The following is an 8,487-nucleotide window of genomic DNA, read 5'->3' as shown; positions in this document are numbered from 1 at the left end:
ACTGCGGCGCTAGTCATGGACCAGAACCCCATTGTGTTAGGCGCTGTACAAAAAGAGTCCTGGCCGATGATCCTTTTAGGATCGAATCCTGCTCCCACTGAAGTCAGTGACAAAACTCTATTGGCTATAATGAAGCAGGATCAAACCCTTAATGGAAGAGGGATCGTTGCCATAAAAGAGAGGTGGGCACTCTACAGCCCGCAGGACCATCCTATCCTACCCTTGAGCTCCCAGCCAGGGAGGCTAACCCCTGGCCCCTCCCATGCTGTCCCCCCTCCCCGCAGCGTCAGCTCACTGTGACGCTAGTGCTCTGGGTGGCAGGGCTGCGAGCTCCTGCTGGGCAGTGTGGCAGCATGGCTGGCTCCAGCCAGGCGGCACAGCTGCCAGCCCTGGTACTCTGATTGGCATGGTAAGAGGGCAGGGAGTGGGGGGGGTGGATAAGGGGCAGAGGGTCCCAGGGGGCAGTCAAGGGACAGGGAGCAGGGGTGGTTGGATGGGGTGGAGATTCTGGGGGTGGTGGTCAGGGACAGGGAACAGGGCGGGTTGGATACGCGTGGTGGTCTCGGGGAGGTTTTCAGGGGGCGGGGGTGTGGATAGGGGTCAGGAGATGGGGAACGGGGGGGTGTTCAATAGGCGTGGAAGACCCGGGGGCCTGTCAGGGGGTGGGGGTGTGAATAGGGGTCGAGGCAGTCAGGGAGCAGGGGGGGGCTGGATAGGGGTTGGGGTCCTGGGGAGCGATTAGAGGCGGGGGGGGGGCGGGGGGGGGGGGGGGGGGGGGGGGGGGGGGGGGGGGGGGGGGCGGGGGGGGGGGGGGTGAGGGGACAAAGAATGGGGGGGTTGGATGGGTGGAGGGTTCTGAGAGGGCAGTCAGGGGGCAGGAAGTGGGAGGGGGCGGATAGGGGGCAGGGGCCAGGCTGTTTGGGGAGGCACATCCTTCCCCACCCGGCCCCTCCATACAGTTTTGGAACTCCGATGTGGCCCTCAGGCCAAAAAGTTTGCCCACCCCTGCCATAAAAACTCTGGCAAACCACCAGTGCCCATGTTTGCTGAGGGATCCCCATCTCCTGTTTACCCAAACACACTGTCACTTGAGTATTTGGCAGTAGTTGACTGTATATTTAAATCTTTTCCCCAGATGTTTAAACTTCTTTAACTAAGAGGTTATTTCTGCTCAAATTCACACTCTCTTTTTTAATTTTAATTCAATCTCAAGTAAGAGGAAGGGTGAAAGATTAGATCTGAATGAACACCGGGTAATCTAGGGTGCCAGGGACAGCAGGACTGAGGTGCTGCTAGGGACAGCTGCTGAGTTCTGTGACAACAAATGTTTGTTTCTCTGTTGCCTTCTGCAGCTGTTTAGGACACAGCAAAATGGGGTGAGGGCTGGAGAAGGGGTGGAACTTGTATTTCCTTGAATAAGGACCAACATAAATGATCTCAGCGCCTGCCTACATGTCTTACATTTATTAATCACTTTCTCTTTGAGACTTCAGGACAACGCTACCAGCCACACATTGTCTGTTTTCTTCTTCTTCTTTGTACAAAAACCTTAATTTGAAAAGAATTAAGAGGCAAACAACAAAATGTAACCTTTAAAAGATGATTCCACAAGGCAATAAATAAATAATTGTGCAGAAGATCATCAAGCATAGAGGATGATCCAAATGTACGTTGTCACAAAACCGTAGTGTGCCCATATACCATCATAAACTCAGACAATGAAGGGGGAATTGAATGTGACATTTCAATCTATCCATTCTTAAATTTAATTTAATCTATTAGGTGCTGGGAGTCTTTCTATTGACCCTAATGGGAGTTGGATCATGCTGTTAAAGTAATGACACTTTTATGCTGCTGAATGTACTTGAAACTTTGCAGCTCATACTGTTGAAAGGTGATATTGACACAAGAGACCCTCTGAGGTTGGTTTTGGTTTTTTGATCACCTCTGCTTTCTGTCCAGATCCACTTACCTAACGGATTTTTGGAGTGATCTTATGCAAAGAAAATTGATGGATTCAACACTGTGCTATACACATACCTTCCCAGTCCCAGGCTGCTCCTTTCTTGTGGAGTTCTGCAACTAGATCCCCCGCTTTTCCTCAGTAATTTCCTCAATTAGCCACTTTGTTTTACAGACATTTATATTTAATGTGGAATTTGTTGTAAAAGTTTCATAACGACTTCACAAAGGAAATTATTAGCTTACATCTACTTAAATTTATCTAGCAAAACCTTGCGGCTAATCCAAAGGGAGAGAGAGGAACCATAATATACCAGAAGCCTTTAACAAATAGGTTATTTTTCCTTGCCTATACAATGCACCATTATGTACTTTTTTTCTCTAATAAGAACAATGAAAGCAACAGTGATGGGAAACGGCAAAAACAAAAGAGGCATTTATAAGGAACTGGTCTGCAGCTGAAAAGCACAGAATAATGTTACACCTGATAACAGATACTTTCTCCAAGGACCTCAGCTAATTTAACACCACAATATTTACTTAAATAGGATACAGAATGGGATGCTAAACATACAAATTATGAGTGCTTAGGCTCAGATTGTTTTACTGAAAGAGTTTTCTTAGATACTATGAAACATAGGCTTGAACTGGAGTCAAGTGTTTTACACAAAATACTAAATTGAAATCATGTTAATTTTGTAAAATGCAAGCTACAGAGGTTTCAGTGAATTCAAGATTATCCTCAGGGTGATCAATTCAAACCCACTATGAGGTGAGTAAAGTATGCAGTGGTCAGCCTTGACTTTGAAAATTATACCTTTGGTGTGTGTTACAAACTCCCATATCCTGCAAACAATTACCCACGTGTTTAATTTTAAGCACATGAGCAGTCGCACTGATTTCACTAAGACTCCTCACGAGAGTTAAAGTTAAGCACGTTTGTGATAGTTTGCATGATCAGGGACAAAGTTTTTAAGAGTTAACTTTTTTTACATTTTTATTTTATATATTGTACTTAAATTCTCTGGTTTTCAAAGAGCTTCTATTGGAAGCTTATTAAATGTAGATACATATTTTAATCCAAAAGGCTAGAAGAGCTGCAATGGTTTTATTAAATATATCTGTAGGTGGCTTTACTTGCATGTGCATATTTTTTTAAAATTATTAGAACTGATGTGGTGGCCTGAAATATTTCTGTTGGCTATATACATGAGTACAGATTTAGGTCCCAATCCTACAAAGAGTAACATACAGTGCACATTGTACTTAGCAAACAGTTCCAGGGCTTTATGATTTCAGTTGGCATGGTGTGTAAATCAGGTGCATAAATTTGTCACGGTCAGAGCTTTTCCTAAAAGAGCAGAGGTGTTTGTTTAATGCTGTTACAAGTGTTATCTTCTGTGTTTAACTGGAGTTGCAATCCTGGTGAAGGGCAAATAAATGTTAAATTTAGGGTAAATTAAGGAGTAAACTAACAAATGTTTTTAATATGCATAAATTTTCTCCAACAGCTCCTTGTGGATCCTTTGCTATTAACACAGTCAATTCCACACATTTTATAATTAGGTAGTGCAATAAATAAATAAATCCAATATGACATTTCTTCCAAAAATATAAAGCCCAATCCTGCCATCCTCACTCATTGACTTCAATGGAAATTTTGCTTGGGTGAAAACTGCAGGATCAGGCCCTGTATTGTCTCTGCTTTCATGAATTATAAGAAGTAATTCTGTCATATTTTCCTTCAAAAATAGCCTTTTATATATAAAGCTTCAGTATGTAGATCGGCTGATTACAAAGTCATTTTTGTTTCGCCCTTATGAAACAAATAACCAATACAAGCAAATCTGCTCCAAGTCTGAGAACTTGAATAAAGAGGAGAGAATTTTATGAACCTTAGCAAACAAAAAGTGATAATGGAAAATAGTGATAGATTATAATGATGCTAAGAGCAGAATTATTTAAGTAAACACCTTAATCAGATTGGTTTCCTTATATGTGGAAGACATTCCCACCCCCTGCCTGTATCTCCTTAAAAGGATGCATCACATGGACTTTTTAACCCCTTCCCTAACAGAGAAAGGCCATGATGCAACCACTTATGGTTGACTTTACTGCTATGAGTCGTTCCATTGATTTAAAAGCGGCTACTCACAGTGGTAAGAATAAGCATTGAGCATAAGTATTTGCAGTATTTGCAAATAAGCATTGAGCATAAGTATTTGCAGGAGGTGTCTTTGACATCAGGGGAACTCCTCACATAAGTAAAATTAAGCCTGCCTGCCTTTGAAGGATTAGGACCATCATTCAGGCTCTGAAATACAATTGCTTGTAGAAATATAGAAGGCGGCAGGGGCGGGGGGAGGGGAGGGAGATTCTGATCAGGGTTCATAATCCAACAATAGGAAGCAACTGGTTCAAACTAGAAAGTTAAATAGTTACAGGGGGGTTAGCAAGGGCTATGACAGACAGTCCCAGGTGAACTACAGGTCATTATCACAGGGTTTTTTTCAGATAAGATGACCAGACTAGGAGAATCCTGCCTCGCTTCTCCACGCCACAGAGGGCCCTATGGAATTCTAGGTAGGCAGATCTGGATTCTTCACAGATGAAGCCCTGTGCTGCAGACATCTAGTCATGTGCTTAACTTTTCTACCATGAATAGTGCTGACTACTCACATCAGTAAATTCCTGTATTTCCAGGAGGTGGATTTTTAGCTAACTTTGGTCTAGCTGGGCTAACATTGGATCTTTAGTAGTTAAAAAAAAAAACAACAAAACCCAAACAACCCTCCTCACTGATTTTAACGAGGATTTCTGTTCAAATGCTGATGGCCCCCTTAGAGCCTTTACCGTTCACCTGGCGTTACTATCATTACAAAGTATCAGAGGGGTAGTTGTGTTAGTCTGGATCTGTAAAAAGCAACAAAGAGGCCTGTGGCACCTTACTTTGTCAGACGCATGTGGTGGATATTTCCAGAGACAGGTATAAATATGCAGGAAAGAATCAGTCTAGAGATAACAAGGTGGGTATTTCACCCACCAAAGCATATGCTCCAATACATCTGTTAGTCTAAAACAGGGGTTCTCAAACTGGGGGTTGGGACCCCTGACAGGGTCATAAGCTGTCAGCCTCCACCCAAACCCCGCTTTACCGCCAGCATTTATAATGGTGTTAAATATATAAAAAAGTGTTTTAATGTCTAATGGCGGTGGGGGGGGGGGTCACACTCAGGCGCTTGCTGTGTGAAAGGGGGTCACCAGCACAAAAGTCTGCGAACCCCTGGTCTAGGAGGTGCCTCAGGTCTCTTTGTTGCTTTTGACCAGGAGGAAGACACCTCAGAGCAGAGGGCAGCCCATGCGAAGGTCCCCCTCCCACGCAGCTTCCAGGAAGGCCGGTGCACACAGCAGGGCAGGGGCTGCTGCAATGCTGCCCGGGCACGGCCTGGCACCGCGGACTAACAAAGCGCCGCCCCTGCACGGTGCTGCGTTCCCCGGCCGGGATCTTTGCAGCGGCGCTGGCGGCCCGGGCAGGCCGGGTTCCGTGCACCGGGGCGGGGGAGCGGCCCCGGGACCCAATGAGCCGGGGCGGGGAGGCGGAACCAGGCGGCAGCAGCCGGCGCATGCCCCAGGCATGGCTGCGCCCGGGCAGACGCTGAGGAAGAGGAGGGGGGTGGAGGAAGCCCCCCACGCCCCCCAAGAGGAGGGGGAGCGGGCGCCCCTTGCCCGGCCCCCGCTTCGCCCGGGCACCTTCTGGCTGAGCAGGATCGTGCTCCTGCGCTGCATTGCGCTGCTCTACTGTGAGTCTCTGCGCCCCCCCGCCAGCACAGCAGGGAGGGCTCCCCCCAGGCCAGGCTGGGCTCCCCCGGGCCAGGCTTCCCCCACCCCAGCAGGGCAATGTGGGGTGACCCCCGCCCGGCGAGCCCTGGCCACGTGTGTCTAGCCTGCCCTGCGGCTGGGGGCCCCCCCCTGCTCTGCGGGCAGCCCCTGTGCTGGCCCAGCTGCAGGCCAGCCAACCCTTCATACCCAGCACTGCCCCTTCCCCTTGGCTCCCCTCCGCGGGCACTGCCGGGGATTTCCACCCGCTGACCCCTGGGAAAGTTGCGGGATACAAACCCGCTACGCCGGGTTTGTGAGGGGAGCAGGGCTGTCTTCCGTGTCTGTACAGCACCCAGCACAGCAGGGCCCTGGCTGGGGTTACCAGGCAGGGAGGCCGCTTAAGAACATAAGATCAGCTGAACTGGGTCCGACCAATAGTCTGTCTACCCCAGTGCCAATGTCAGATGCTTCAGAGGGAATGAACAGAACAGGGCAATTGATCGAGTGGGGCAGCGTCTGTTGTGCAGTCTCAATTTCTGGCCGTCAGAGGCTTAGGGACACTCAGAGCATGGGGTTGTATCTCCAACCATCTTGACTAATGGTCATTGATGGAGCTTTTCTCCAGGAACTTGACTGATTCTTTTTTGACCCCAGTTATGCTTTTTGCCTTCACAACATCGCTTGGCAAGGAGTTCCACAAGTTAAGTATGCGTTGTGTGAAGTTTTAAACTGGACCACCTTCTTTTTGGGTGGTTTGTCCCCAGTCCTGAGACAAAACTTGACATGTCATTTTGAAGAGCATGTTGCTCTCTCCTGGCTGGTGTGACCTGGGACACACCAGACCAGCAAGAGTAGGGTGCTCTTCACCATGGTGTCCCCTGTGCGATGTGACCTCGCATGCAACATGGGGCAGGGTCAGACCAGCAGTGACAGACCTAGGTAGTTCCTGGAGGTAGCGAGATGTCTGGTGTTCCAGAAGTGTGAGAGTGGCCACCTTTCTCCTAGGTGCTATGTGAATATGAATAATATAATAAAAAAAAAATTGGGTATTTGTGGGGAGAGGAATCCACATTGCAATTTCTTCTTGGCTGATACTCCAGCCCTGGAGTTGAGAATGGGCTGTAATCTCAGTCCATCTACATCGGTGTTTGCAAATTGCTGGATCAGTGCAGGGGAAATACACATCTTTTTATTTGGGGGTGGGGGTGCACTAGCGTTAAAAAGAATAGCTTTTGAATATGACTTTAATAAGTAGTTTTGTACAATGATGAAATTTATCCACTTTTAATAGAGTGAGATAAACAAGCTCCTGTTCCAAACTTAGTGTTTCCTCCATTTATTTATGCCATAGCTAATTTTTTGTAGGGCTCTAAGCCCTGCCAGGTCCCTGTTGTCTATGCCTATACAGTGTCGTCATTGTATACCCTGTGGCCTGGCCCGTGCTACCTCCAGGCTTTGTCTTCATTGGTCTAGGTGGAGCTGGCGCAAAGCCCAGCTCAGTTAGGGATGTCTACACTACAAGCGCTACAGAGACCCAGGTGCAGCACTGCAGCTACACAGCTCTAGTGTAGACACTTGCTACTGCGACTTAAGGGCTTTTCCTGTCACTGCAGTAAATCCACCCACTGAAAAGGCGGTAGATAGGTCAATGGAAGAACTCTGGAGCGGTGTCAACACTGGGACGTAGGTTGGCTTAACTACATCTCTCAGGAGTATGAGTTTTTCACACCACTGGGCTACGTAGCTAGGTTGACCTTTTTTAAATGTAGATCAGACTCTATTCCCCACTCTGTCCCCATCCTATGCTTGCTCTGTGGTCTCCCATCCTCATGGCAGGTCTACGCTTACAACGTTGCAGCGGCAGACACCATTTTTTCACGCCTCTGAGCGACATAGTTACACTAGAACCACAGAGTTACAAACTGACCAGTCAACCACACACCTAATTTGGAGCTGGAAGTACGCAATCAGGCAGCAGCAGAGACCCCCAAAAACCCCAAATACGGTACTGTGTTAAACGTAAACTACAAAAAAAATAAATAAAGGGAAAGCAGCATTTTTCTTCTGCATAGTAAAGTTTCAAAGCTGTATTAAGTCAGTGTTCAGTTGTAAACCTTTGAAAGAACCATAACGTTTTGTTCAGAGTTACGAACATTTCAGAGTTATAAACAATCTCCCTTCCCGAGGTGTTCGTAACTGAGGTTCTGCTATATTCCAATATAGGTCTGTAGTGTAGACCAGTCCTCAGTGTCAGGGAAACTACTGCAGTTCTGCTGTGTTCCAAGGCTTCAAATCCCAGCCTGCCCTCAGATAAATGTTACCACGTATATCCAATAAATACCCCAACAGGGCATGTATTTCACCCTGCTCAGACTTGGTATATTTTTGCCAGAGATTGCAGTATTCTTTGCTGTACATGCTGTTTATCCTGTTCCAGGATTCTGAGACATCTGTGGCTTTTCCCCTCTTAGAAATACTCCAGTTAAATTAATGAGAGGTGGAGATCTCTCTTTTGTGAGTCAGGGTGGCGTGAACATTTACCTTTATGAATGTCATTATTTTTTCTTGACGTGCATTGATGGTTGCAGTTACCAATAAATGGCTGTTTGTTTGTTTTTTTTGTTTGTTTGTTTTGTTTTTTGGTGAAAATTCTGTCTTTTGGACAAATGTGTCAGCCCACCTCAGATTTGCTTTTGGTGGAAGTGG

The 8,487-nt window shown here is 46.9% G+C and overlaps 1 protein-coding gene across 1 annotated transcript in view; it reads left to right on the top strand.

The window, feature by feature from the left end:
* Positions 1 to 5,685: 5,685 nt before the first annotated feature.
* Positions 5,686 to 8,487, top strand: part of LMF1 (lipase maturation factor 1) — a 346,467-nt gene continuing 343,665 nt past the window's right edge. Inside the window, exon 1 of the mRNA XM_032762724.2 lies at positions 5,686 to 5,762. The gene's annotated coding sequence lies outside the window, so the exon portion shown is untranslated. The remainder of the gene's footprint in view (positions 5,763 to 8,487) is intronic.

This window comes from Chelonoidis abingdonii, chromosome 9 (genome assembly GCF_003597395.2).
Source record: "Chelonoidis abingdonii isolate Lonesome George chromosome 9, CheloAbing_2.0, whole genome shotgun sequence".
Classification (NCBI taxonomy): Eukaryota; Metazoa; Chordata; order Testudines; family Testudinidae; genus Chelonoidis; species Chelonoidis abingdonii.
This window is presented reverse-complemented; position numbering and strand designations above follow the sequence as displayed.